At 39.0% G+C, this 25,434-nt stretch overlaps 27 non-coding genes across 27 annotated transcripts; all 27 read right to left on the bottom strand.

The window, feature by feature from the left end:
* Positions 1-270: 270 nt before the first annotated feature.
* TRNAA-AGC (transfer RNA alanine (anticodon AGC)) lies at positions 271-343 on the bottom strand. The gene has a single exon. It is a non-coding gene; the product is annotated as a tRNA-Ala (tRNA).
* A 345-nt stretch (positions 344-688) lies between these two features.
* On the bottom strand, positions 689-761 carry TRNAK-CUU (transfer RNA lysine (anticodon CUU)). The gene has a single exon. It is a non-coding gene; the product is annotated as a tRNA-Lys (tRNA).
* A 353-nt stretch (positions 762-1,114) lies between these two features.
* TRNAA-AGC (transfer RNA alanine (anticodon AGC)) lies at positions 1,115-1,187 on the bottom strand. The gene has a single exon. It is a non-coding gene; the product is annotated as a tRNA-Ala (tRNA).
* A 1,617-nt stretch (positions 1,188-2,804) lies between these two features.
* Positions 2,805-2,877, bottom strand: TRNAA-AGC (transfer RNA alanine (anticodon AGC)). Its single transcript has one exon. It is a non-coding gene; the product is annotated as a tRNA-Ala (tRNA).
* Positions 2,878-3,222: 345 nt separating this feature from the next.
* On the bottom strand, positions 3,223-3,295 carry TRNAK-CUU (transfer RNA lysine (anticodon CUU)). The gene has a single exon. It is a non-coding gene; the product is annotated as a tRNA-Lys (tRNA).
* Positions 3,296-4,066: 771 nt separating this feature from the next.
* TRNAK-CUU (transfer RNA lysine (anticodon CUU)) lies at positions 4,067-4,139 on the bottom strand. Its single transcript has one exon. It is a non-coding gene; the product is annotated as a tRNA-Lys (tRNA).
* A 353-nt stretch (positions 4,140-4,492) lies between these two features.
* On the bottom strand, positions 4,493-4,565 carry TRNAA-AGC (transfer RNA alanine (anticodon AGC)). Its single transcript has one exon. It is a non-coding gene; the product is annotated as a tRNA-Ala (tRNA).
* Positions 4,566-5,755: 1,190 nt separating this feature from the next.
* TRNAK-CUU (transfer RNA lysine (anticodon CUU)) lies at positions 5,756-5,828 on the bottom strand. The gene has a single exon. It is a non-coding gene; the product is annotated as a tRNA-Lys (tRNA).
* A 1,198-nt stretch (positions 5,829-7,026) lies between these two features.
* TRNAA-AGC (transfer RNA alanine (anticodon AGC)) lies at positions 7,027-7,099 on the bottom strand. Its single transcript has one exon. It is a non-coding gene; the product is annotated as a tRNA-Ala (tRNA).
* Positions 7,100-7,444: 345 nt separating this feature from the next.
* On the bottom strand, positions 7,445-7,517 carry TRNAK-CUU (transfer RNA lysine (anticodon CUU)). The gene has a single exon. It is a non-coding gene; the product is annotated as a tRNA-Lys (tRNA).
* Positions 7,518-7,870: 353 nt separating this feature from the next.
* TRNAA-AGC (transfer RNA alanine (anticodon AGC)) lies at positions 7,871-7,943 on the bottom strand. The gene has a single exon. It is a non-coding gene; the product is annotated as a tRNA-Ala (tRNA).
* A 1,189-nt stretch (positions 7,944-9,132) lies between these two features.
* Positions 9,133-9,205, bottom strand: TRNAK-CUU (transfer RNA lysine (anticodon CUU)). The gene has a single exon. It is a non-coding gene; the product is annotated as a tRNA-Lys (tRNA).
* Positions 9,206-10,821: 1,616 nt separating this feature from the next.
* TRNAK-CUU (transfer RNA lysine (anticodon CUU)) lies at positions 10,822-10,894 on the bottom strand. The gene has a single exon. It is a non-coding gene; the product is annotated as a tRNA-Lys (tRNA).
* Positions 10,895-11,247: 353 nt separating this feature from the next.
* On the bottom strand, positions 11,248-11,320 carry TRNAA-AGC (transfer RNA alanine (anticodon AGC)). Its single transcript has one exon. It is a non-coding gene; the product is annotated as a tRNA-Ala (tRNA).
* A 345-nt stretch (positions 11,321-11,665) lies between these two features.
* Positions 11,666-11,738, bottom strand: TRNAK-CUU (transfer RNA lysine (anticodon CUU)). The gene has a single exon. It is a non-coding gene; the product is annotated as a tRNA-Lys (tRNA).
* Positions 11,739-12,091: 353 nt separating this feature from the next.
* On the bottom strand, positions 12,092-12,164 carry TRNAA-AGC (transfer RNA alanine (anticodon AGC)). The gene has a single exon. It is a non-coding gene; the product is annotated as a tRNA-Ala (tRNA).
* A 2,462-nt stretch (positions 12,165-14,626) lies between these two features.
* Positions 14,627-14,699, bottom strand: TRNAA-AGC (transfer RNA alanine (anticodon AGC)). The gene has a single exon. It is a non-coding gene; the product is annotated as a tRNA-Ala (tRNA).
* A 1,190-nt stretch (positions 14,700-15,889) lies between these two features.
* Positions 15,890-15,962, bottom strand: TRNAK-CUU (transfer RNA lysine (anticodon CUU)). The gene has a single exon. It is a non-coding gene; the product is annotated as a tRNA-Lys (tRNA).
* A 353-nt stretch (positions 15,963-16,315) lies between these two features.
* On the bottom strand, positions 16,316-16,388 carry TRNAA-AGC (transfer RNA alanine (anticodon AGC)). The gene has a single exon. It is a non-coding gene; the product is annotated as a tRNA-Ala (tRNA).
* Positions 16,389-16,733: 345 nt separating this feature from the next.
* On the bottom strand, positions 16,734-16,806 carry TRNAK-CUU (transfer RNA lysine (anticodon CUU)). The gene has a single exon. It is a non-coding gene; the product is annotated as a tRNA-Lys (tRNA).
* Positions 16,807-17,159: 353 nt separating this feature from the next.
* On the bottom strand, positions 17,160-17,232 carry TRNAA-AGC (transfer RNA alanine (anticodon AGC)). Its single transcript has one exon. It is a non-coding gene; the product is annotated as a tRNA-Ala (tRNA).
* Positions 17,233-19,694: 2,462 nt separating this feature from the next.
* Positions 19,695-19,767, bottom strand: TRNAA-AGC (transfer RNA alanine (anticodon AGC)). The gene has a single exon. It is a non-coding gene; the product is annotated as a tRNA-Ala (tRNA).
* A 2,035-nt stretch (positions 19,768-21,802) lies between these two features.
* Positions 21,803-21,875, bottom strand: TRNAK-CUU (transfer RNA lysine (anticodon CUU)). Its single transcript has one exon. It is a non-coding gene; the product is annotated as a tRNA-Lys (tRNA).
* A 771-nt stretch (positions 21,876-22,646) lies between these two features.
* Positions 22,647-22,719, bottom strand: TRNAK-CUU (transfer RNA lysine (anticodon CUU)). Its single transcript has one exon. It is a non-coding gene; the product is annotated as a tRNA-Lys (tRNA).
* A 353-nt stretch (positions 22,720-23,072) lies between these two features.
* Positions 23,073-23,145, bottom strand: TRNAA-AGC (transfer RNA alanine (anticodon AGC)). The gene has a single exon. It is a non-coding gene; the product is annotated as a tRNA-Ala (tRNA).
* Positions 23,146-23,490: 345 nt separating this feature from the next.
* TRNAK-CUU (transfer RNA lysine (anticodon CUU)) lies at positions 23,491-23,563 on the bottom strand. The gene has a single exon. It is a non-coding gene; the product is annotated as a tRNA-Lys (tRNA).
* A 1,616-nt stretch (positions 23,564-25,179) lies between these two features.
* TRNAK-CUU (transfer RNA lysine (anticodon CUU)) lies at positions 25,180-25,252 on the bottom strand. Its single transcript has one exon. It is a non-coding gene; the product is annotated as a tRNA-Lys (tRNA).
* Between the last annotated feature and the right edge of the window lie 182 nt (positions 25,253-25,434).

Below are 25,434 nucleotides of genomic sequence, written 5' to 3'. Positions count from 1 at the left end.
GGAACTTCACTTTTATACATCCTTCAGAGGAAAGAATGTCAAGTAAAATAAGACGAAATGAAAATGGAAGGTGTGAAATTTTCATTTTGAGATTGCATAAGAAATCAAATTCCTCTCACGTGCTATAGAATACCTAAACACTTTTGATTAAACCACTTTAGTTGTTATAATGACACCAAATTTGAAAGCCATCTGTGACTTTTCTGTTCTTACTCTGCAACAACCATGGCAATTACAAGTTAAAAAGTAAAATGTATGCAAATTTTAGAATGGAGAATGCGGGCATCGATCCCGCTACCTCTCGCATGCTAAGCGAGCGCTCTACCATTTGAGCTAATTCCCCTGTGTGCTCACTCAGCATCACATTTCAAAAGTAACGTTACTGCTGTCCACACTTTATTTTAAGTCTAATTGCCCATAACATGAGTGTTCAGTTCACTCCTAACTGATGCCTTAACTACACCTAGGGGATGTTTTACACTTCAGGTTGGCATGTTTAGTACTTGAATAGGAGTGATATCACTGTATGTTAACCTAGACTCAGGCCCCACCTAATCTTGGAGATACATTTCTCATGAATGAGTAACCAAGGGAGATACAATTTTTAGGAGTTAGTGCATGTCTAATGCAAGATTAATCACCATATTATGAGAGCCAATGCAATCATCCAGCAAAAAATACTCGTTTTCGCCCAACGTGGGGCTCGAACCCACGACCCTGAGATTAAGAGTCTCATGCTCTACCGACTGAGCTAGCCGGGCTCCCACTTAAATATGGTATGCAGACTCATCATTTTTTATTAAGGAAAACTGTTTCTGGATATTCCTCTGCTCTTGTTTTGCAAGGAACTTCACTTTTATACATCCTTCAGAGGAAAGAATGTCAAGTAAAATAAGACGAAATGAAAATCGAAGGTGTGAAATTTTCATTTTGAGATTGCATAAGAAATCAAATTCCTCTCACGTGCTATAGAATACCTAAACACTTTTGATTAAACCACTTTAGTTGTTATAATGACACCAAATTTGAAAGCCATCTGTGACTTTTCTGTTCTTACTCTGCAACAACCATGGCAATTACAAGTTAAAAAGTAAAATGTATGCAAATTTTAGAATGGAGAATGCGGGCATCGATCCCGCTACCTCTCGCATGCTAAGCGAGCGCTCTACCATTTGAGCTAATTCCCCTGTGTGCTCACTCAGCATCACATTTCAAAAGTAACGTTACTGCTGTCCACACTTTATTTTAAGTCTAATTGCCCATAACATGAGTGTTCAGTTCACTCCTAACTGATGCCTTAACTACACCTAGGGGATGTTTTACACTTCAGGTTGGCATGTTTAGTACTTGAATAGGAGTGATATCACTGTATGTTAACCTAGACTCAGGCCCTACCTAATCTTGGAGATACATTTCTCATGAATGAGTAACCAAGGGAGATACAATTTTTAGGAGTTAGTGCATGTCTAATGCAAGATTAATCACAATATTATGAGAGCCAATGCAATCATCCAGCAAAAAATACTCGTTTTCACCCAACGTGGGGCTCGAACCCACGACCCTGAGATTAAGAGTCTCATAGCTCTACCGACTGAGCTAGCCGGGCTCCCACTTAAATATGGTATGCAGACTCATCATTTTTTATTAAGGAAAACTGTTTCTGGATATTCCTCTGCTCTTGTTTTGCAAGGAACTTCACTTTTATACATCCTTCAGAGGAAAGAATGTCAAGTAAAATAAGACGAAATGAAAATGGAAGGTGTGAAATTTTCATTTTGAGATTGCATAAGAAATCAAATTCCTCTCACGTGCTATAGAATACCTAAACACTTTTGATTAAACCACTTTAGTTGTTATAATGACACCAAACTTGAAAGCCATCTGTGACTTTTCTGTTCTTACTCTGCAACAACCATGGCAATTACAAGTTAAAAAGTAAAATATATGCAAATTTTAGAATGGAGAATGCGGGCATCGATCCCGCTACCTGTCGCATGCTAAGCGAGCGCTCTACCATTTGAGCTAATTCCCCTGTGTGCTCACTCAGCATCACATTTCAAAAGTAACGTTACTGCTGTCCACACTTTATTTTAAGTCTAATTGCCCATAACATGAGTGTTCAGTTCACTCCTAACTGATGCCTTAACTACACCTAGGGGATGTTTTACACTTCAGGTTGGCATGTTTAGTACTTGAATAGGAGTGATATCACTGTATGTTAACCTAGACTCAGGCCCCACCTAATCTTGGAGATACATTTCTCATGAATGAGTAACCAAGGGAGATACAATTTTTAGGAGTTAGTGCATGTCTAATGCAAGATTAATCACCATATTATGAGAGCCAATGCAATCATCCAGCAAAAAATACTCGTTTTCGCCCAACGTGGGGCTCGAACCCACGACCCTGAGATTAAGAGTCTCATAGCTCTACCGACTGAGCTAGCCGGGCTCCCACTTAAATATGGTATGCAGACTCATCATTTTTTATTAAGGAAAACCGTTTCTGGATATTCCTCTGCTCTTGTTTTGCAAGGAACTTCACTTTTATACATCCTTCAGAGGAAAGAATGTCAAGTAAAATAAGACGAAATGAAAATGGAAGGTGTGAAATTTTCATTTTGAGATTGCATAAGAAATCAAATTCCTCTCACGTGCTATAGAATACCTAAACACTTTTGATTAAACCACTTTAGTTGTTATAATGACACCAAATTTGAAAGCCATCTGTGACTTTTCTGTTCTTACTCTGCAACAACCATGGCAATTACAAGTTAAAAAGTAAAATGTATGCAAATTTTAGAATGGAGAATGCGGGCATCGATCCCGCTACCTCTCGCATGCTAAGCGAGCGCTCTACCATTTGAGCTAATTCCCCTGTGTGCTCACTCAGCATCACATTTCAAAAGTAACGTTACTGCTGTCCACACTTTATTTTAAGTCTAATGGCCCATAACATGAGTGTTCAGTTCACTCCTAACTGATGCCTTAACTACACCTAGGGGATGTTTTACACTTCAGGTTGGCATGTTTAGTACTTGAATAGGAGTGATATCACTGTATGTTAACCTAGACTCAGGCCCTACCTAATCTTGGAGATACATTTCTCATGAATGAGTAACCAAGGGAGATACAATTTTTAGGAGTTAGTGCATGTCTAATGCAAGATTAATCACCATATTATGAGAGCCAATGCAATTATCCAGCAAAAAATACTCGTTTTCGCCCAACGTGGGGCTCGAACCCACGACCCTGAGATTAAGAGTCTCATGCTCTACCGACTGAGCTAGCCGGGCTCCCACTTAAATATTGTATGCAGACTCATCATTTTTTATTAAGGAAAACTGTTTCTGGATATTCCTCTGCTCTTGTTTTGCAAGGAACTTCACTTTTATACATCCTTCAGAGGAAAGAATGTCAAGTAAAATAAGACGAAATGAAAATCGAAGGTGTGAAATTTTCATTTTGAGATTGCATAAGAAATCAAATTCCTCTCACGTGCTATTGAATACCTAAACACTTTTGATTAAACCACTTTAGTTGTTATAATGACACCAAATTTGAAAGCCATCTGTGACTTTTCTGTTCTTACTCTGCAACAACCATGGCAATTACAAGTTAAAAAGTAAAATGTATGCAAATTTTAGAATGGAGAATGCGGGCATCGATCCCGCTACCTCTCGCATGCTAAGCAAGCGCTCTACCATTTGAGCTAATTCCCCTGTGTGCTCACTCAGCATCACATTTCAAAAGTAACGTTACTGCTGTCCACACTTTATTTTAAGTCTAATTGCCCATAACATGAGTGTTCAGTTCACTCCTAACTGATGCCTTAACTACACCTAGGGGATGTTTTACACTTCAGGTTGGCATGTTTAGTACTTGAATAGGAGTGATATCACTGTATGTTAACCTAGACTCAGGCCCTACCTAATCTTGGAGATACATTTCTCATGAATGAGTAACCAAGGGAGATACAATTTTTAGGAGTTAGTGCATGTCTAATGCAAGATTAATCACCATATTATGAGAGCCAATGCTATCATCCAGCAAAAAATACTCGTTTTCGCCCAACGTGGGGCTCGAACCCACGACCCTGAGATTAAGAGTCTCATGCTCTACCGACTGAGCTAGCCGGGCTCCCACTTAAATATGATATGCAGACTCATCATTTTTTATTAAGGAAAACTGTTTCTGGATATTCCTCTGCTCTTGTTTTGCAAGGAACTTCACTTTTATACATCCTTCAGAGGAAAGAATGTCAAGTAAAATAAGACGAAATGAAAATGGAAGGTGTGAAATTTTCATTTTGAGATTGCATAAGAAATCAAATTCCTCTCACGTGCTATAGAATACCTAAACACTTTTGATTAAACCACTTTAGTTGTTATAATGACACCAAATTTGAAAGCCATCTGTGACTTTTCTGTTCTTACTCTGCAACAACCATGGCAATTACAAGTTAAAAAGTAAAATGTATGCAAATTTTAGAATGGAGAATGCGGGCATCGATCCCGCTACCTCTCGCATGCTAAGCGAGCGCTCTACCATTTGAGCTAATTCCCCTGTGTGCTCACTCAGCATCACATTTCAAAAGTAACGTTACTGCTGTCCACACTTTATTTTAAGTCTAATTGCCCATAACATGAGTGTTCAGTTCACTCCTAACTGATGCCTTAACTACACCTAGGGGATGTTTTACACTTCAGGTTGGCATGTTTAGTACTTGAATAGGAGTGATATCACTGTATGTTAACCTAGACTCAGGCCCTACCTAATCTTGGAGATACATTTCTCATGAATGAGTAACCAAGGGAGATACAATTTTTAGGAGTTAGTGCATGTCTAATGCAAGATTAATCACCATATTATGAGAGCCAATGCAATCATCCAGCAAAAAATACTCGTTTTCGCCCAACGTGGGGCTCGAACCCACGACCCTGAGATTAAGAGTCTCATAGCTCTACCGACTGAGCTAGCCGGGCTCCCACTTAAATAAGGTATGCAGACTCATCATTTTTTATTAAGGAAAACCGTTTCTGGATATTCCTCTGCTCTTGTTTTGCAAGGAACTTCACTTTTATACATCCTTCAGAGGAAAGAATGTCAAGTAAAATAAGACGAAATGAAAATGGAAGGTGTGAAATTTTCATTTTGAGATTGCATAAGAAATCAAATTCCTCTCACGTGCTATAGAATACCTAAACACTTTTGATTAAACCACTTTAGTTGTTATAATGACACCAAATTTGAAAGCCATCTGTGACTTTTCTGTTCTTACTCTGCAACAACCATGGCAATTACAAGTTAAAAAGTAAAATGTATGCAAATTTTAGAATGGAGAATGCGGGCATCGATCCCGCTACCTCTCGCATGCTAAGCGAGCACTCTACCATTTGAGCTAATTCCCCTGTGTGCTCACTCAGCATCACATTTCAAAAGTAACGTTACTGCTGTCCACACTTTATTTTAAGTCTAATTGCCCATAACATGAGTGTTCAGTTCACTCCTAACTGATGCCTTAACTACACCTAGGGGATGTTTTACACTTCAGGTTGGCATGTTTAGTACTTGAATAGGAGTGATATCACTGTATGTTAACCTAGACTCAGGCCCCACCTAATCTTGGAGATACATTTCTCATGAATGAGTAACCAAGGGAGATACAATTTTTAGGAGTTATTGCATGTCTAATGCAAGATTAATCACCATATTATGAGAGCCAATGCAATCATCCAGCAAAAAATACTCGTTTTCGCCCAACGTGGGGCTCGAACCCACGACCCTGAGATTAAGAGTCTCATGCTCTACCGACTGAGCTAGCCGGGCTCCCACTTAAATATGGTATGCAGACTCATCATTTTTTATTAAGGAAAACTGTTTCTGGATATTCCTCTGCTCTTGTTTTGCAAGGAACTTCACTTTTATACATCCTTCAGAGGAAAGAATGTCAAGTAAAATAAGACGAAATTAAAATGGAAGGTGTGAAATTTTCATTTTGAGATTGCATAAGAAATCAAATTCCTCTCACGTGCTATAGAATACCTAAACACTTTTGATTAAACCACTTTAGTTGTTATAATGACACCAAATTTGAAAGCCATCTGTGACTTTTCTGTTCTTACTCTGCAACAACCATGGCAATTACAAGTTAAAAAGTAAAATGTATGCACATTTTAGAATGGAGAATGCGGGCATCGATCCCGCTACCTCTCGCATGTTAAGCGAGCGCTCTACCATTTGAGCTAATTCCCCTGTGTGCTCACTCAGCATCACATTTCAAAAGTAACGTTACTGCTGTCCACACTTTATTTTAAGTCTAATTGCCCATAACATGAGTGTTCAGTTCACTCCTAACTGATGCCTTAACTACACCTAGGGGATGTTTTACACTTCAGGTTGGCATGTTTAGTACTTGAATAGGAGTGATATCACTGTATGTTAACCTAGACTCAGGCCCTACCTAATCTTGGAGATACATTTCTCATGAATGAGTAACCAAGGGAGATACAATTTTTAGGAGTTAGTGCATGTCTAATGCAAGATTAATCACCATATTATGAGAGCCAATGCAATCATCCAGCAAAAAATACTCGTTTTCGCCCAACGTGGGGCTCGAACCCACGACCCTGAGATTAAGAGTCTCATAGCTCTACCGACTGAGCTAGCCGGGCTCCCACTTAAATATGGTATGCAGACTCATCATTTTTTATTAAGGAAAACTGTTTCTGGATATTCCTCTGCTCTTGTTTTGCAAGGAACTTCACTTTTATACATCCTTCAGAGGAAAGAATGTCAAGTAAAATAAGACGAAATGAAAATGGAAGGTGTGAAATTTTCATTTTGAGATTGCATAAGAAATCAAATTCCTCTCACGTGCTATAGAATACCTAAACACTTTTGATTAAACCACTTTAGTTGTTATAATGACACCAAATTTGAAAGCCATCTGTGACTTTTCTGTTCTTACTCTGCAACAACCATGGCAATTACAAGTTAAAAAGTAAAATGTATGCAAATTTTAGAATGGAGAATGCGGGCATCGATCCCGCTACCTCTCGCATGCTAAGCGAGCGCTCTACCATTTGAGCTAATTCCCCTGTGTGCTCACTCAGCATCACATTTCAAAAGTAACGTTACTGCTGTCCACACTTTATTTTAAGTCTAATTGCCCATAACATGAGTGTTCAGTTCACTCCTAACTGATGCCTTAACTACACCTAGGGGATGTTTTACACTTCAGGTTGGCATGTTTAGTACTTGAATAGGAGTGATATCACTGTATGTTAACCTAGACTCAGGCCCTACCTAATCTTGGAGATACATTTCTCATGAATGAGTAACCAAGGGAGATACAATTTTTAGGAGTTAGTGCATGTCTAATGCAAGATTAATCACCATATTATGAGAGCCAATGCTATCATCCAGCAAAAAATACTCGTTTTCGCCCAACGTGGGGCTCGAACCCACGACCCTGAGATTAAGAGTCTCATGCTCTACCGACTGAGCTAGCCGGGCTCCCACTTAAATATGGTATGCAGACTCATCATTTTTTATTAAGGAAAACTGTTTCTGGATATTCCTCTGCTCTTGTTTTGCAAGGAACTTCACTTTTATACATCCTTCAGAGGAAAGAATGTCAAGTAAAATAAGACGAAATGAAAATGGAAGGTGTGAAATTTTCATTTTGAGATTGCATAAGAAATCAAATTCCTCTCACGTGCTATAGAATACCTAAACACTTTTGATTAAACCACTTTAGTTGTTATAATGACACCAAATTTGAAAGCCATCTGTGACTTTTCTGTTCTTACTCTGCAACAACCATGGCAATTACAAGTTAAAAAGTAAAATGTATGCAAATTTTAGAATGGAGAATGCGGGCATCGATCCCGCTACCTCTCGCATGCTAAGCGAGCGCTCTACCATTTGAGCTAATTCCCCTGTGTGCTCACTCAGCATCACATTTCAAAAGTAACGTTACTGCTGTCCACACTTTATTTTAAGTCTAATTGCCCATAACATGAGTGTTCAGTTCACTCCTAACTGATGCCTTAACTACACCTAGGGGATGTTTTACACTTCAGGTTGGCATGTTTAGTACTTGAATAGGAGTGATATCACTGTATGTTAACCTAGACTCAGGCCCTACCTAATCTTGGAGATACATTTCTCATGAATGAGTAACCAAGGGAGATACAATTTTTAGGAGTTAGTGCATGTCTAATGCAAGATTAATCACCATATTATGAGAGCCAATGCTATCATCCAGCAAAAAATACTCGTTTTCGCCCAACGTGGGGCTCGAACCCACGACCCTGAGATTAAGAGTCTCATAGCTCTACCGACTGAGCTAGCCGGGACCCAAATAAATACGGTATGCAGACTCATCATTTTTTATTAAGGAAAACCGTTTCTGGATATTCCTCTGCTCTTGTTTTGCAAGGAACTTCACTTTTATACATCCTTCAGAGGAAAGAATGTCAAGTAAAATAAGACGAAATGAAAATGGAAGGTGTGAAATGTTCATTTTGAGATTGCATAAGAAATCAAATTCCTCTCACGTGCTATAGAATACCTAAACACTTTTGATTAAACCACTTTAGTTGTTATAATGACACCAAATTTGAAAGCCATCTGTGACTTTTCTGTTCTTACTCTGCAACAACCATGGCAATTACAAGTTAAAAAGTAAAATGTATGCAAATTTTAGAATGGAGAATGCGGGCATCGATCCCGCTACCTCTCGCATGCTAAGCGAGCACTCTACCATTTGAGCTAATTCCCCTGTGTGCTCACTCAGCATCACATTTCAAAAGTAACGTTACTGCTGTCCACACTTTATTTTAAGTCTAATTGCCCATAACATGAGTGTTCAGTTCACTCCTAACTGATGCCTTAACTACACCTAGGGGATGTTTTACACTTCAGGTTGGCATGTTTAGTACTTGAATAGGAGTGATATCACTGTATGTTAACCTAGACTCAGGCCCTACCTAATCTTGGAGATACATTTCTCATGAATGAGTAACCAAGGGAGATACAATTTTTAGGAGTTAGTGCATGTCTAATGCAAGATTAATCACCATATTATGAGAGCCAATGCTATCATCCAGCAAAAAATACTCGTTTTCGCCCAACGTGGGGCTCGAACCCACGACCCTGAGATTAAGAGTCTCATGCTCTACCGACTGAGCTAGCCGGGCTCCCACTTAAATATGGTATGCAGACTCATCATTTTTTATTAAGGAAAACTGTTTCTGGATATTCCTCTGCTCTTGTTTTGCAAGGAACTTCACTTTTATACATCCTTCAGAGGAAAGAATGTCAAGTAAAATAAGACGAAATGAAAATGGAAGGTGTGAAATTTTCATTTTGAGATTGCATAAGAAATCAAATTCCTCTCACGTGCTATAGAATACCTAAACACTTTTGATTAAACCACTTAAGTTGTTATAATGACACCAAATTTGAAAGCCATCTGTGACTTTTCTGTTCTTACTCTGCAACAACCATGGCAATTACAAGTTAAAAAGTAAAATGTATGCAAATTTTAGAATGGAGAATGCGGGCATCGATCCCGCTACCTCTCGCATGCTAAGCGAGCACTCTACCATTTGAGCTAATTCCCCTGTGTGCTCACTCAGCATCACATTTCAAAAGTAACGTTACTGCTGTCCACACTTTATTTTAAGTCTAATTGCCCATAACATGAGTGTTCAGTTCACTCCTAACTGATGCCTTAACTACACCTAGGGGATGTTTTACACTTCAGGTTGGCATGTTTAGTACTTGAATAGGAGTGATATCACTGTATGTTAACCTAGACTCAGGCCCTACCTAATCTTGGAGATACATTTCTCATGAATGAGTAACCAAGGGAGATACAATTTTTAGGAGTTAGTGCATGTCTAATGCAAGATTAATCACCATATTATGAGAGCCAATGCAATCATCCAGCAAAAAATACTCGTTTTCGCCCAACGTGGGGCTCGAACCCACGACCCTGAGATTAAGAGTCTCATAGCTCTACCGACTGAGCTAGCCGGGCTCCCACTTAAATATGGTATGCAGACTCATCATTTTTTATTAAGGAAAACCGTTTCTGGATATTCCTCTGCTCTTGTTTTGCAAGGAACTTCACTTTTATACATCCTTCAGAGGAAAGAATGTCAAGTAAAATAAGACGAAATGAAAATGGAAGGTGTGAAATTTTCATTTTGAGATTGCATAAGAAATCAAATTCCTCTCACGTGCTATAGAATACCTAAACACTTTTGATTAAACCACTTTAGTTGTTATAATGACACCAAATTTGAAAGCCATCTGTGACTTTTCTGTTCTTACTCTGCAACAACCATGGCAATTACAAGTTAAAAAGTAATATGTATGCAAATTTTAGAATGGAGAATGCGGGCATCGATCCCGCTACCGCTCGCATGCTAAGCGAGCGCTCTAGCATTTGAGCTAATTCACTTGTGTGCTCACTCAGCATCACATTTCAAAAGTAACGTTACTGCTGTCCACACTTTATTTTAAGTCTAATGGCCCATAACATGAGTGTTCAGTTCACTCCTAACTGATGCCTTAACTACACCTAGGGGATGTTTTACACTTCAGGTTGGCATGTTTAGTACTTGAATAGGAGTGATATCACTGTATGTTAACCTAGACTCAGGCCCTACCTAATCTTGGAGATACATTTCTCATGAATGAGTAACCAAGGGAGATACAATTTTTAGGAGTTAGTGCATGTCTAATGCAAGATTAATCACCATATTATGAGAGCCAATGCAATCATCCAGCAAAAAATACTCTTTTTCGCCCAACGTGGGGCTCGAACCCACGACCCTGAGATTAAGAGTCTCATGCTCTACCGACTGAGCTAGCCGGGCTCCCACTTAAATATGGGATGCAGACTCATCATTTTTTATTAAGGAAAACTGTTTCTGGATATTCCTCTGCTCTTGTTTTGCAAGGAACTTCACTTTTATACATCCTTCAGAGGAAAGAATGTCAAGTAAAATAAGACGAAATGAAAATGGAAGGTGTGAAATTTTCATTTTGAGATTGCATAAGAAATCAAATTCCTCTCACGTGCTATAGAATACCTAAACACTTTTGATTAAACCACTTTAGTTGTTATAATGACACCAAATTTGAAAGCCATCTGTGACTTTTCTGTTCTTACTCTGCAACAACCATGGCAATTACAAGTTAAAAAGTAAAATGTATGCAAATTTTAGAATGGAGAATGCGGGCATCGATCCCGCTACCTCTCGCATGCTAAGCGAGCGCTCTACCATTTGAGCTAATTCCCCTGTGTGCTCACTCAGCATCACATTTCAAAAGTAACGTTACTGCTGTCCACACTTTATTTTAAGTCTAATTGCCCATAACATGAGTGTTCAGTTCACTCCTAACTGATGCCTTAACTACACCTAGGGGATGTTTTACACTTCAGGTTGGCATGTTTAGTACTTGAATAGGAGTGATATCACTGTATGTTAACCTAGACTCAGGCCCCACCTAATCTTGGAGATACATTTCTCATGAATGAGTAACCAAGGGAGATACAATTTTTAGGAGTTAGTGCATGTCTAATGCAAGATTAATCACCATATTATGAGAGCCAATGCAATCATCCAGCAAAAAATACTCGTTTTCGCCCAACGTGGGGCTCGAACCCACGACCCTGAGATTAAGAGTCTCATGCTCTACCGACTGAGCTAGCCGGGCTCCCACTTAAATATGGTATGCAGACTCATCATTTTTTATTAAGGAAAACTGTTTCTGGATATTCCTCTGCTCTTGTTTTGCAAGGAACTTCACTTTTATACATCCTTCAGAGGAAAGAATGTCAAGTAAAATAAGACGAAATGAAAATCGAAGGTGTGAAATTTTCATTTTGAGATTGCATAAGAAATCAAATTCCTCTCACGTGCTATAGAATACCTAAACACTTTTGATTAAACCACTTTAGTTGTTATAATGACACCAAATTTGAAAGCCATCTGTGACTTTTCTGTTCTTACTCTGCAACAACCATGGCAATTACAAGTTAAAAAGTAAAATGTATGCAAATTTTAGAATGGAGAATGCGGGCATCGATCCCGCTACCTCTCGCATGCTAAGCGAGCGCTCTACCATTTGAGCTAATTCCCCTGTGTGCTCACTCAGCATCACATTTCAAAAGTAACGTTACTGCTGTCCACACTTTATTTTAAGTCTAATTGCCCATAACATGAGTGTTCAGTTCACTCCTAACTGATGCCTTAACTACACCTAGGGGATGTTTTACACTTCAGGTTGGCATGTTTAGTACTTGAATAGGAGTGATATCACTGTATGTTAACCTAGACTCAGGCCCTACCTAATCTTGGAGATACATTTCTCATGAATGAGTAACCAAGGGAGATACAATTTTTAGGAGTTAGTGCATGTCTAATGCAAGATTAATCACCATATTATGAGAGCCAATGCAATCATCCAGCAAAAAATACTCGTTTTCACCCAACGTGGGGCTCGAACCCACGACCCTGAGATTAAGAGTCTCATAGCTCTACCGACTGAGCTAGCCGGGCTCCCACTTAAATATGGTATGCAGACTCATCATTTTTTATTAAGGAAAACTGTTTCTGGATATTCCTCTGCTCTTGTTTTGCAAGGAACTTCACTTTTATACATCCTTCAGAGGAAAGAATGTCAAGTAAAATAAGACGAAATGAAAATGGAAGGTGTGAAATTTTCATTTTGAGATTGCATAAGAAATCAAATTCCTCTCACGTGCTATAGAATACCTAAACACTTTTGATTAAACCACTTTAGTTGTTATAATGACACCAAACTTGAAAGCCATCTGTGACTTTTCTGTTCTTACTCTGCAACAACCATGGCAATTACAAGTTAAAAAGTAAAATATATGCAAATTTTAGAATGGAGAATGCGGGCATCGATCCCGCTACCTGTCGCATGCTAAGCGAGCGCTCTACCATTTGAGCTAATTCCCCTGTGTGCTCACTCAGCATCACATTTCAAAAGTAACGTTACTGCTGTCCACACTTTATTTTAAGTCTAATTGCCCATAACATGAGTGTTCAGTTCACTCCTAACTGATGCCTTAACTACACCTAGGGGATGTTTTACACTTCAGGTTGGCATGTTTAGTACTTGAATAGGAGTGATATCACTGTATGTTAACCTAGACTCAGGCCCCACCTAATCTTGGAGATACATTTCTCATGAATGAGTAACCAAGGGAGATACAATTTTTAGGAGTTAGTGCATGTCTAATGCAAGATTAATCACCATATTATGAGAGCCAATGCAATCATCCAGCAAAAAATACTCGTTTTCGCCCAACGTGGGGCTCGAACCCACGACCCTGAGATTAAGAGTCTCATAGCTCTACCGACTGAGCTAGCCGGGCTCCCACTTAAATATGGTATGCAGACTCATCATTTTTTATTAAGGAAAACCGTTTCTGGATATTCCTCTGCTCTTGTTTTGCAAGGAACTTCACTTTTATACATCCTTCAGAGGAAAGAATGTCAAGTAAAATAAGACGAAATGAAAATGGAAGGTGTGAAATTTTCATTTTGAGATTGCATAAGAAATCAAATTCCTCTCACGTGCTATAGAATACCTAAACACTTTTGATTAAACCACTTTAGTTGTTATAATGACACCAAATTTGAAAGCCATCTGTGACTTTTCTGTTCTTACTCTGCAACAACCATGGCAATTACAAGTTAAAAAGTAAAATGTATGCAAATTTTAGAATGGAGAATGCGGGCATCGATCCCGCTACCTGTCGCATGCTAAGCGAGCGCTCTACCATTTGAGCTAATTCCCCTGTGTGCTCACTCAGCATCACATTTCAAAAGTAACGTTACTGCTGTCCACACTTTATTTTAAGTCTAATTGCCCATAACATGAGTGTTCAGTTCACTCCTAACTGATGCCTTAACTACACCTAGGGGATGTTTTACACTTCAGGTTGGCATGTTTAGTACTTGAATAGGAGTGATATCACTGTATGTTAACCTAGACTCAGGCCCCACCTAATCTTGGAGATACATTTCTCATGAATGAGTAACCAAGGGAGATACAATTTTTAGGAGTTAGTGCATGTCTAATGCAAGATTAATCACCATATTATGAGAGCCAATGCAATCATCCAGCAAAAAATACTCGTTTTCGCCCAACGTGGGGCTCGAACCCACGACCCTGAGATTAAGAGTCTCATAGCTCTACCGACTGAGCTAGCCGGGCTCCCACTTAAATATGGTATGCAGACTCATCATTTTTTATTAAGGAAAACCGTTTCTGGATATTCCTCTGCTCTTGTTTTGCAAGGAACTTCACTTTTATACATCCTTCAGAGGAAAGAATGTCAAGTAAAATAAGACGAAATGAAAATGGAAGGTGTGAAATTTTCATTTTGAGATTGCATAAGAAATCAAATTCCTCTCACGTGCTATAGAATACCTAAACACTTTTGATTAAACCACTTTAGTTGTTATAATGACACCAAATTTGAAAGCCATCTGTGACTTTTCTGTTCTTACTCTGCAACAACCATGGCAATTACAAGTTAAAAAGTAAAATGTATGCAAATTTTAGAATGGAGAATGCGGGCATCGATCCCGCTACCTCTCGCATGCTAAGCGAGCGCTCTACCATTTGAGCTAATTCCCCTGTGTGCTCACTCAGCATCACATTTCAAAAGTAACGTTACTGCTGTCCACACTTTATTTTAAGTCTAATTGCCCATAACATGAGTGTTCAGTTCACTCCTAACTGATGCCTTAACTACACCTAGGGGATGTTTTACACTTCAGGTTGGCATGTTTAGTACTTGAATAGGAGTGATATCACTGTATGTTAACCTAGACTCAGGCCCCACCTAATCTTGGAGATACATTTCTCATGAATGAGTAACCAAGGGAGATACAATTTTTAGGAGTTAGTGCATGTCTAATGCAAGATTAATCACCATATTATGAGAGCCAATGCAATCATCCAGCAAAAAATACTCGTTTTCGCCCAACGTGGGGCTCGAACCCACGACCCTGAGATTAAGAGTCTCATAGCTCTACCGACTGAGCTAGCCGGGCTCCCACTTAAATATGGTATGCAGACTCATCATTTTTTATTAAGGAAAACCGTTTCTGGATATTCCTCTGCTCTTGTTTTGCAAGGAACTTCACTTTTATACATCCTTCAGAGGAAAGAATGTCAAGTAAAATAAGACGAAATGAAAATGGAAGGTGTGAAATTTTCATTTTGAGATTGCATAAGAAATCAAATTCCTCTCACGTGCTATAGAATACCTAAACACTTTTGATTAAACCACTTTAGTTGTTATAATGACACCAAATTTGAAAGCCATCTGTGACTTTTCTGTTCTTACTCTGCAACAACCATGGCAATTACAAGTTAAAAAGTAATATGTATGCAAATTTTAGAATGGAGAATGCGGGCATCGATCCCGCTACCGCTCGCATGCTAAGCGAGCGCTCTAGCATTTGAGCTAATTCCCTTGTGTGCTCACTCAGCATCACATTTCAAAAGTAACGTTACTGCTGTCCACACTTTATTTTAAGTCTAATGGCCCATAACATGAGTGTTCAGTTCACTCCTAACTGATGCCTTAACTACACCTAGGGGATGTTTTACACTTCAGGTTGGCATGTTTAGTACTTGAATAGGAGTGATATCACTGTATGTTAACCTAGACTCAGGCCCTACCTAATCTTGGAGATACATTTCTCATGAATGAGTAACCAAGGGAGATACAATTTTTAGGAGTTAGTGCATGTCTAATGCAAGATTAATCACCATATTATGAGAGCCAATGCAATCATCCAGCAAAAAATACTCTTTTTCGCCCAACGTGGGGCTCGAACCCACGACCCTGAGATTAAGAGTCTCATGCTCTACCGACTGAGCTAGCCGGGCTCCCACTTAAATATGGGATGCAGACTCATCATTTTTTATTAAGGAAAACTGTTTCTGGATATTCCTCTGCTCTTGTTTTGCAAGGAACTTCACTTTTATACATCCTTCAGAGGAAAGAATGTCAAGTAAAATAAGACGAAATGAAAATGGAAGGTGTGAAATTTTCATTTTGAGATTGCATAAGAAATCAAATTCCTCTCACGTGCTATAGAATACCTAAACACTTTTGATTAAACCACTTTAGTTGTTATAATGACACCAAATTTGAAAGCCATCTGTGACTTTTCTGTTCTTACTCTGCAACAACCATGGCAATTACAAGTTAAAAAGTAAAATGTATGCAAATTTTAGAATGGAGAATGCGGGCATCGATCCCGCTACCTCTCGCATGCTAAGCGAGCGCTCTACCATTTGAGCTAATTCCCCTGTGTGCTCACTCAGCATCACATTTCAAAAGTAACGTTACTGCTGTCCACACTTTATTTTAAGTCTAATTGCCCATAACATGAGTGTTCAGTTCACTCCTAACTGATGCCTTAACTACACCTAGGGGATGTTTTACACTTCAGGTTGGCATGTTTAGTACTTGAATAGGAGTGATATCACTGTATGTTAACCTAGACTCAGGCCCCACCTAATCTTGGAGATACATTTCTCATGAATGAGTAACCAAGGGAGATACAATTTTTAGGAGTTAGTGCATGTCTAATGCAAGATTAATCACCATATTATGAGAGCCAATGCAATCATCCAGCAAAAAATACTCGTTTTCGCCCAACGTGGGGCTCGAACCCACGACCCTGAGATTAAGAGTCTCATGCTCTACCGACTGAGCTAGCCGGGCTCCCACTTAAATATGGTATGCAGACTCATCATTTTTTATTAAGGAAAACTGTTTCTGGATATTCCTCTGCTCTTGTTTTGCAAGGAACTTCACTTTTATACATCCTTCAGAGGAAAGAATGTCAAGTAAAATAAGACGAAATGAAAATCGAAGGTGTGAAATTTTCATTTTGAGATTGCATAAGAAATCAAATTCCTCTCACGTGCTATAGAATACCTAAACACTTTTGATTAAACCACTTTAGTTGTTATAATGACACCAAATTTGAAAGCCATCTGTGACTTTTCTGTTCTTACTCTGCAACAACCATGGCAATTACAAGTTAAAAAGTAAAATGTATGCAAATTTTAGAATGGAGAATGCGGGCATCGATCCCGCTACCTCTCGCATGCTAAGCGAGCGCTCTACCATTTGAGCTAATTCCCCTGTGTGCTCACTCAGCATCACATTTCAAAAGTAACGTTACTGCTGTCCACACTTTATTTTAAGTCTAATTGCCCATAACATGAGTGTTCAGTTCACTCCTAACTGATGCCTTAACTACACCTAGGGGATGTTTTACACTTCAGGTTGGCATGTTTAGTACTTGAATAGGAGTGATATCACTGTATGTTAACCTAGACTCAGGCCCTACCTAATCTTGGAGATACATTTCTCATGAATGAGTAACCAAGGGAGATACAATTTTTAGGAGTTAGTGCATGTCTAATGCAAGATTAATCACAATATTATGAGAGCCAATGCAATCATCCAGCAAAAAATACTCGTTTTCACCCAACGTGGGGCTCGAACCCACGACCCTGAGATTAAGAGTCTCATAGCTCTACCGACTGAGCTAGCCGGGCTCCCACTTAAATATGGTATGCAGACTCATCATTTTTTATTAAGGAAAACTGTTTCTGGATATTCCTCTGCTCTTGTTTTGCAAGGAACTTCACTTTTATACATCCTTCAGAGGAAAGAATGTCAAGTAAAATAAGACGAAATGAAAATGGAAGGTGTGAAATTTTCATTTTGAGATTGCATAAGAAATCAAATTCCTCTCACGTGCTATAGAATACCTAAACACTTTTGATTAAACCACTTTAGTTGTTATAATGACACCAAACTTGAAAGCCATCTGTGACTTTTCTGTTCTTACTCTGCAACAACCATGGCAATTACAAGTTAAAAAGTAAAATATATGCAAATTTTAGAATGGAGAATGCGGGCATCGATCCCGCTACCTGTCGCATGCTAAGCGAGCGCTCTACCATTTGAGCTAATTCCCCTGTGTGCTCACTCAGCATCACATTTCAAAAGTAACGTTACTGCTGTCCACACTTTATTTTAAGTCTAATTGCCCATAACATGAGTGTTCAGTTCACTCCTAACTGATGCCTTAACTACACCTAGGGGATGTTTTACACTTCAGGTTGGCATGTTTAGTACTTGAATAGGAGTGATATCACTGTATGTTAACCTAGACTCAGGCCCCACCTAATCTTGGAGATACATTTCTCATGAATGAGTAACCAAGGGAGATACAATTTTTAGGAGTTAGTGCATGTCTAATGCAAGATTAATCACCATATTATGAGAGCCAATGCAATCATCCAGCAAAAAATACTCGTTTTCGCCCAACGTGGGGCTCGAACCCACGACCCTGAGATTAAGAGTCTCATAGCTCTACCGACTGAGCTAGCCGGGCTCCCACTTAAATATGGTATGCAGACTCATCATTTTTTATTAAGGAAAACCGTTTCTGGATATTCCTCTGCTCTTGTTTTGCAAGGAACTTCACTTTTATACATCCTTCAGAGGAAAGAATCTCAAGTAAAATAAGACGAAATGAAAATGGAAGGTGTGAAATTTTCATTTTGAGATTGCATAAGAAATCAAATTCCTCTCACGTGCTATAGAATACCTAAACACTTTTGATTAAACCACTTTAGTTGTTATAATGACACCAAATTTGAAAGCCATCTGTGACTTTTCTGTTCTTACTCTGCAACAACCATGGCAATTACAAGTTAAAAAGTAAAATGTATGCAAATTTTAGAATGGAGAATGCGGGCATCGATCCCGCTACCTGTCGCATGCTAAGCGAGCGCTCTACCATTTGAGCTAATTCCCCTGTGTGCTCACTCAGCATCACATTTCAAAAGTAACGTTACTGCTGTCCACACTTTATTTTAAGTCTAATTGCCCATAACATGAGTGTTCAGTTCACTCCTAACTGATGCCTTAACTACACCTAGGGGATGTTTTACACTTCAGGTTGGCATGTTTAGTACTTGAATAGGAGTGATATCACTGTATGTTAACCTAGACTCAGGCCCCACCTAATCTTGGAGATACATTTCTCATGAATGAGTAACCAAGGGAGATACAATTTTTAGGAGTTAGTGCATGTCTAATGCAAGATTAATCACCATATTATGAGAGCCAATGCAATCATCCAGCAAAAAATACTCGTTTTCGCCCAACGTGGGGCTCGAACCCACGACCCTGAGATTAAGAGTCTCATAGCTCTACCGACTGAGCTAGCCGGGCTCCCACTTAAATATGGTATGCAGACTCATCATTTTTTATTAAGGAAAACCGTTTCTGGATATTCCTCTGCTCTTGTTTTGCAAGGAACTTCACTTTTATACATCCTTCAGAGGAAAGAATGTCAAGTAAAAAAAGACGAAATGAAAATGGAAGGTGTGAAATTTTCATTTTGAGATTGCATAAGAAATCAAATTCCTCTCACGTGCTATAGAATACCTAAACACTTTTGATTAAACCACTTTAGTTGTTATAATGACACCAAATTTGAAAGCCATCTGTGACTTTTCTGTTCTTACTCTGCAACAACCATGGCAATTACAAGTTAAAAAGTAAAATGTATGCAAATTTTAGAATGGAGAATGCGGGCATCGATCCCGCTACCTCTCGCATGCTAAGCGAGCGCTCTACCATTTGAGCTAATTCCCCTGTGTGCTCACTCAGCATCACATTTCAAAAGTAACGTTACTGCTGTCCACACTTTATTTTAAGTCTAATTGCCCATAACATGAGTGTTCAGTTCACTCCTAACTGATGCCTTAACTACACCTAGGGGATGTTTTACACTTCAGGTTGGCATGTTTAGTACTTGAATAGGAGTGATATCACTGTATGTTAACCTAGACTCAGGCCCTACCTAATCTTGGAGATACATTTCTCATGAATGAGTAACCAAGGGAGATACAATTTTTAGGAGTTAGTGCATGTCTAATGCAAGATTAATCACCATATTATGAGAGCCAATGCAATCATCCAGCAAAAAATACTCGTTTTCGCCCAACGTGGGGCTCGAACCCACGACCCTGAGATTAAGAGTCTCATAGCTCTACCGACTGACCTAGCCGGGCTCCCACTTAAATATGGTATGCAGACTCATCATTTTTTATTAAGGAAAACTGTTTCTGGATATTCCTCTGCTCTTGTTTTGCAAGGAACTTCACTTTTATACATCCTTCAGAGGAAAGAATGTCAAGTAAAATAAGACGAAATGAAAATGGAAGGTGTGAAATTTTCATTTTGAGATTGCATAAGAAATCAAATTCCTCTCACGTGCTATAGAATACCTAAACACTTTTGATTAAACCACTTTAGTTGTTATAATGACACCAAATTTGAAAGCCATCTGTGACTTTTCTGTTCTTACTCTGCAACAACCATGGCAATTACAAGTTAAAAAGTAAAATATATGCAAGTTTTAGAATGGAGAATGCGGGCATCGATCCCGCTACCTGTCGCATGCTAAGCGAGCGCTCTACCATTTGAGCTAATTCCCCTGTGTGCTCACTCAGCATCACATTTCAAAAGTAACGTTACTGCTGTCCACACTTTATTTTAAGTCTAATTGCCCATAACATGAGTGTTCAGTTCACTCCTAACTGATGCCTTAACTACACCTAGGGGATGTTTTACACTTCAGGTTGGCATGTTTAGTACTTGAATAGGAGTGATATCACTGTATGTTAACCTAGACTCAGGCCCCACCTAATCTTGGAGATACATTTCTCATGAATGAGTAACCAAGGGAGATACAATTTTTAGGAGTTAGTGCATGTCTAATGCAAGATTAATCACCATATTATGAGAGCCAATGCAATCATCCAGCAAAAAATACTCGTTTTCGCCCAACGTGGGGCTCGAACCCACGACCCTGAGATTAAGAGTCTCATAGCTCTACCGACTGAGCTAGCCGGGCTCCCACTTAAATATGGTATGCAGACTCATCATTTTTTATTAAGGAAAACCGTTTCTGGATATTCCTCTGCTCTTGTTTTGCAAGGAACTTCACTTTTATACATCCTTCAGAGGAAAGAATGTCAAGTAAAATAAGACGAAATGAAAATGGAAGGTGTGAAATTTTCATTTTGAGATTGCATAAGAAATCAAATTCCTCTCACGTGCTATAGAATACCTAAACACTTTTGATTAAACCACTTTAGTTGTTATAATGACACCAAATTTGAAAGCCATCTGTGACTTTTCTGTTCTTACTCTGCAACAACCATGGCAATTACAAGTTAAAAAGTAATATGTATGCAAATTTTAGAATGGAGAATGCGGGCATCGATCCCGCTACCTCTTGCATGCTAAGCGAGCGCTCTACCATTTGAGCTAATTCCCCTGTGTGCTCACTCAGCATCACATTTCAAAAGTAACGTTACTGCTGTCCACACTTTATTTTAAGTCTAATGGCCCATAACATGAGTGTTCAGTTCACTCCTAACTGATGCCTTAACTACACCTAGGGGATGTTTTACACTTCAGGTTGGCATGTTTAGTACTTGAATAGGAGTGATATCACTGTATGTTAACCTAGACTCAGGCCCTACCTAATCTTGGAGATACATTTCTCATGAATGAGTAACCAAGGGAGATACAATTTTTAGGAGTTAGTGCATGTCTAATGCAAGATTAATCACCATATTATGAGAGCCAATGCAATCATCCAGCAAAAAATACTCGTTTTCGCCCAACGTGGGGCTCGAACCCACGACCCTGAGATTAAGAGTCTCATGCTCTACCGACTGAGCTAGCCGGGCTCCCACTTAAATATGGGATGCAGACTCATCATTTTTTATTAAGGAAAACTGTTTCTGGATATTCCTCTGCTCTTGTTTTGCAAGGAACTTCACTTTTATACATCCTTCAGAGGAAAGAATGTCAAGTAAAATAAGACGAAATGAAAATGGAAGGTGTGAAATTTTCATTTTGAGATTGCATAAGAAATCAAATTCCTCTCACGTGCTATAGAATACCTAAACACTTTTGATTAAACCACTTTAGTTGTTATAATGACACCAAATTTGAAAGCCATCTGTGACTTTTCTGTTCTTACTCTGCAACAACCATGGCAATTACAAGTTAAAAAGTAAAATGTATGCAAATTTTAGAATGGAGAATGCGGGCATCGATCCCGCTACCTCTCGCATGCTAAGCGAGCACTCTACCATTTGAGCTAATTCCCCTGTGTGCTCACTCAGCATCACATTTCAAAAGTAACGTTACTGCTGTCCACACTTTATTTTAAGTCTAATTGCCCATAACATGAGTGTTCAGTTCACTCCTAACTGATGCCTTAACTACACCTAGGGGATGTTTTACACTTCAGGTTGGCATGTTTAGTACTTGAATAGGAGTGATATCACTGTATGTTAACCTAGACTCAGGCCCCACCTAATCTTGGAGATACATTTCTCATGAATGAGTAACCAAGGGAGATACAATTTTTAGGAGTTAGTGCATGTCTAATGCAAGATTAATCACCATATTATGAGAGCCAATGCAATCATCCAGCAAAAAATACTCGTTTTCGCCCAACGTGGGGCTCGAACCCACGACCCTGAGATTAAGAGTCTCATGCTCTACCGACTGAGCTAGCCGGGCTCCCACTTAAATATGGTATGCAGACTCATCATTTTTTATTAAGGAAAACTGTTTCTGGATATTCCTCTGCTCTTGTTTTGCAAGGAACTTCACTTTTATACATCCTTCAGAGGAAAGAATGTCAAGTAAAATAAGACGAAATGAAAATGGAAGGTGTGAAATTTTCATTTTGAGATTGCATAAGAAATCAAATTCCTCTCACGTGCTATAGAATACCTAAACACTTTTGATTAAACCACTTTAGTTGTTATAATGACACCAAATTTGAAAGCCATCTGTGACTTTTCTGTTCTTACTCTGCAACAACCATGGCAATTACAAGTTAAAAAGTAAAATGTATGCAAATTTTAGAATGGAGAATGCGGGCATCGATCCCGCTACCTCTCGCATGCTAAGCGAGCGCTCTACCATTTGAGCTAATTCCCCTGTGTGCTCACTCAGCATCACATTTCAAAAGTAACGTTACTGCTGTCCACACTTTATTTTAAGTCTAATTGCCCATAACATGAGTGTTCAGTTCACTCCTAACTGATGCCTTAACTACACCTAGGGGATGTTTTACACTTCAGGTTGGCATGTTTAGTACTTGAATAGGAGTGATATCACTGTATGTTAACCTAGACTCAGGCCCTACCTAATCTTGGAGATACATTTCTCATGAATGAGTAACCAAGGGAGATACAATTTTTAGGAGTTAGTGCATGTCTCGTGCAAGATTAATCACCATATTATGAGAGCCAATGCTATCATCCAGCAAAAAATACTCGTTTTCGCCCAACGTGGGGCTCGAACCCACGACCCTGAGATTAAGAGTCTCATGCTCTACCGACTGAGCTAGCCGGGCTCCCACTTAAATATGGTATGCAGACTCATCATTTTTTATTAAGGAAAACTGTTTCTGGATATTCCTCTGCTCTTGTTTTGCAAGGAACTTCACTTTTATACATCCTTCAGAGGAAAGAATGTCAAGTAAAATAAGACGAAATGAAAATGGAAGGTGTGAAATTTTCATTTTGAGATTGCATAAGAAATCAAATTCCTCTCACGTGCTATAGAATACCTAAACACTTTTGATTAAACCCCTTTAGTTGTTATAATGACACCAAATTTGAAAGCCATCTGTGACTTTTCTGTTCTTACTCTGCAACAACCATGGCAATTACAAGTTAAAAAGTAAAATGTATGCAAATTTTAGAATGGAGAATGCGGGCATCGATCCCGCTACCTCTTGCATGCTAAGCGAGCGCTCTACCATTTGAGCTAATTCCCCTGTGTGCTCACTCAGCATCACATTTCAAAAGTAACGTTACTGCTGTCCACACTTTATTTTAAGTCTAATTGCCCATAACATGAGTGTTCAGTTCACTCCTAACTGATGCCTTAACTACACCTAGGGGATGTTTTACACTTCAGGTTGGCATGTTTAGTACTTGAATAGGAGTGATATCACTGTATGTTAACCTAGACTCAGGCCCTACCTAATCTTGGAGATACATTTCTCATGAATGAGTAACCAAGGGAGATACAATTTTTAGGAGTTAGTGCATGTCTAATGCAAGATTAATCACCATATTATGAGAGCCAATGCAATCATCCAGCAAAAAATACTCGTTTTCGCCCAACGTGGGGCTCGAACCCACGACCCTGAGATTAAGAGTCTCATAGCTCTACCGACTGAGCTAGCCGGGCTCCCACTTAAATATGGTATGCAGACTCATCATTTTTTATTAAGGAAAACCGTTTCTGGATATTCCTCTGCTCTTGTTTTGCAAGGAACTTCACTTTTATACATCCTTCAGAGGAAAGAATGTCAAGTAAAATAAGACGAAATGAAAATGGAAGGTGTGAAATTTTCATTTTGAGATTGCATAAGAAATCAAATTCCTCTCACGTGCTATAGAATACCTAAACACTTTTGATTAAACCACTTTAGTTGTTATAATGACACCAAATTTGAAAGCCATCTGTGACTTTTCTGTTCTTACTCTGCAACAACCATGGCAATTACAAGTTAAAAAGTAATATGTATGCAAATTTTAGAATGGAGAATGCGGGCATCGATCCCGCTACCGCTCGCATGCTAAGCGAGCGCTCTAGCATTTGAGCTAATTCCCTTGTGTGCTCACTCAGCATCACATTTCAAAAGTAACGTTACTGCTGTCCACACTTTATTTTAAGTCTAATGGCCCATAACATGAGTGTTCAGTTCACTCCTAACTGATGCCTTAACTACACCTAGGGGATGTTTTACACTTCAGGTTGGCATGTTTAGTACTTGAATAGGAGTGATATCACTGTATGTTAACCTAGACTCAGGCCCTACATAATCTTGGAGATACATTTCTCATGAATGAGTAACCAAGGGAGATACAATTTTTAGGAGTTAGTGCATGTCTAATGCAAGATTAATCACCATATTATGAGAGCCAATGCAATCATCCAGCAAAAAATACTCTTTTTCGCCCAACGTGGGGCTCGAACCCACGACCCTGAGATTAAGAGTCTCATGCTCTACCGACTGAGCTAGCCGGGCTCCCACTTAAATATGGGATGCAGACTCATCATTTTTTATTAAGGAAAACTGTTTCTGGATATTCCTCTGCTCTTGTTTTGCAAGGAACTTCACTTTTATACATCCTTCAGAGGAAAGAATGTCAAGTAAAATAAGACGAAATGAAAATGGAAGGTGTGAAATTTTCATTTTGAGATTGCATA

This window comes from Triturus cristatus, chromosome 4_1 (assembly GCF_964204655.1).
Source record: "Triturus cristatus chromosome 4_1, aTriCri1.1, whole genome shotgun sequence".
Classification (NCBI taxonomy): Eukaryota; Metazoa; Chordata; class Amphibia; order Caudata; family Salamandridae; genus Triturus; species Triturus cristatus.
This window is presented reverse-complemented; position numbering and strand designations above follow the sequence as displayed.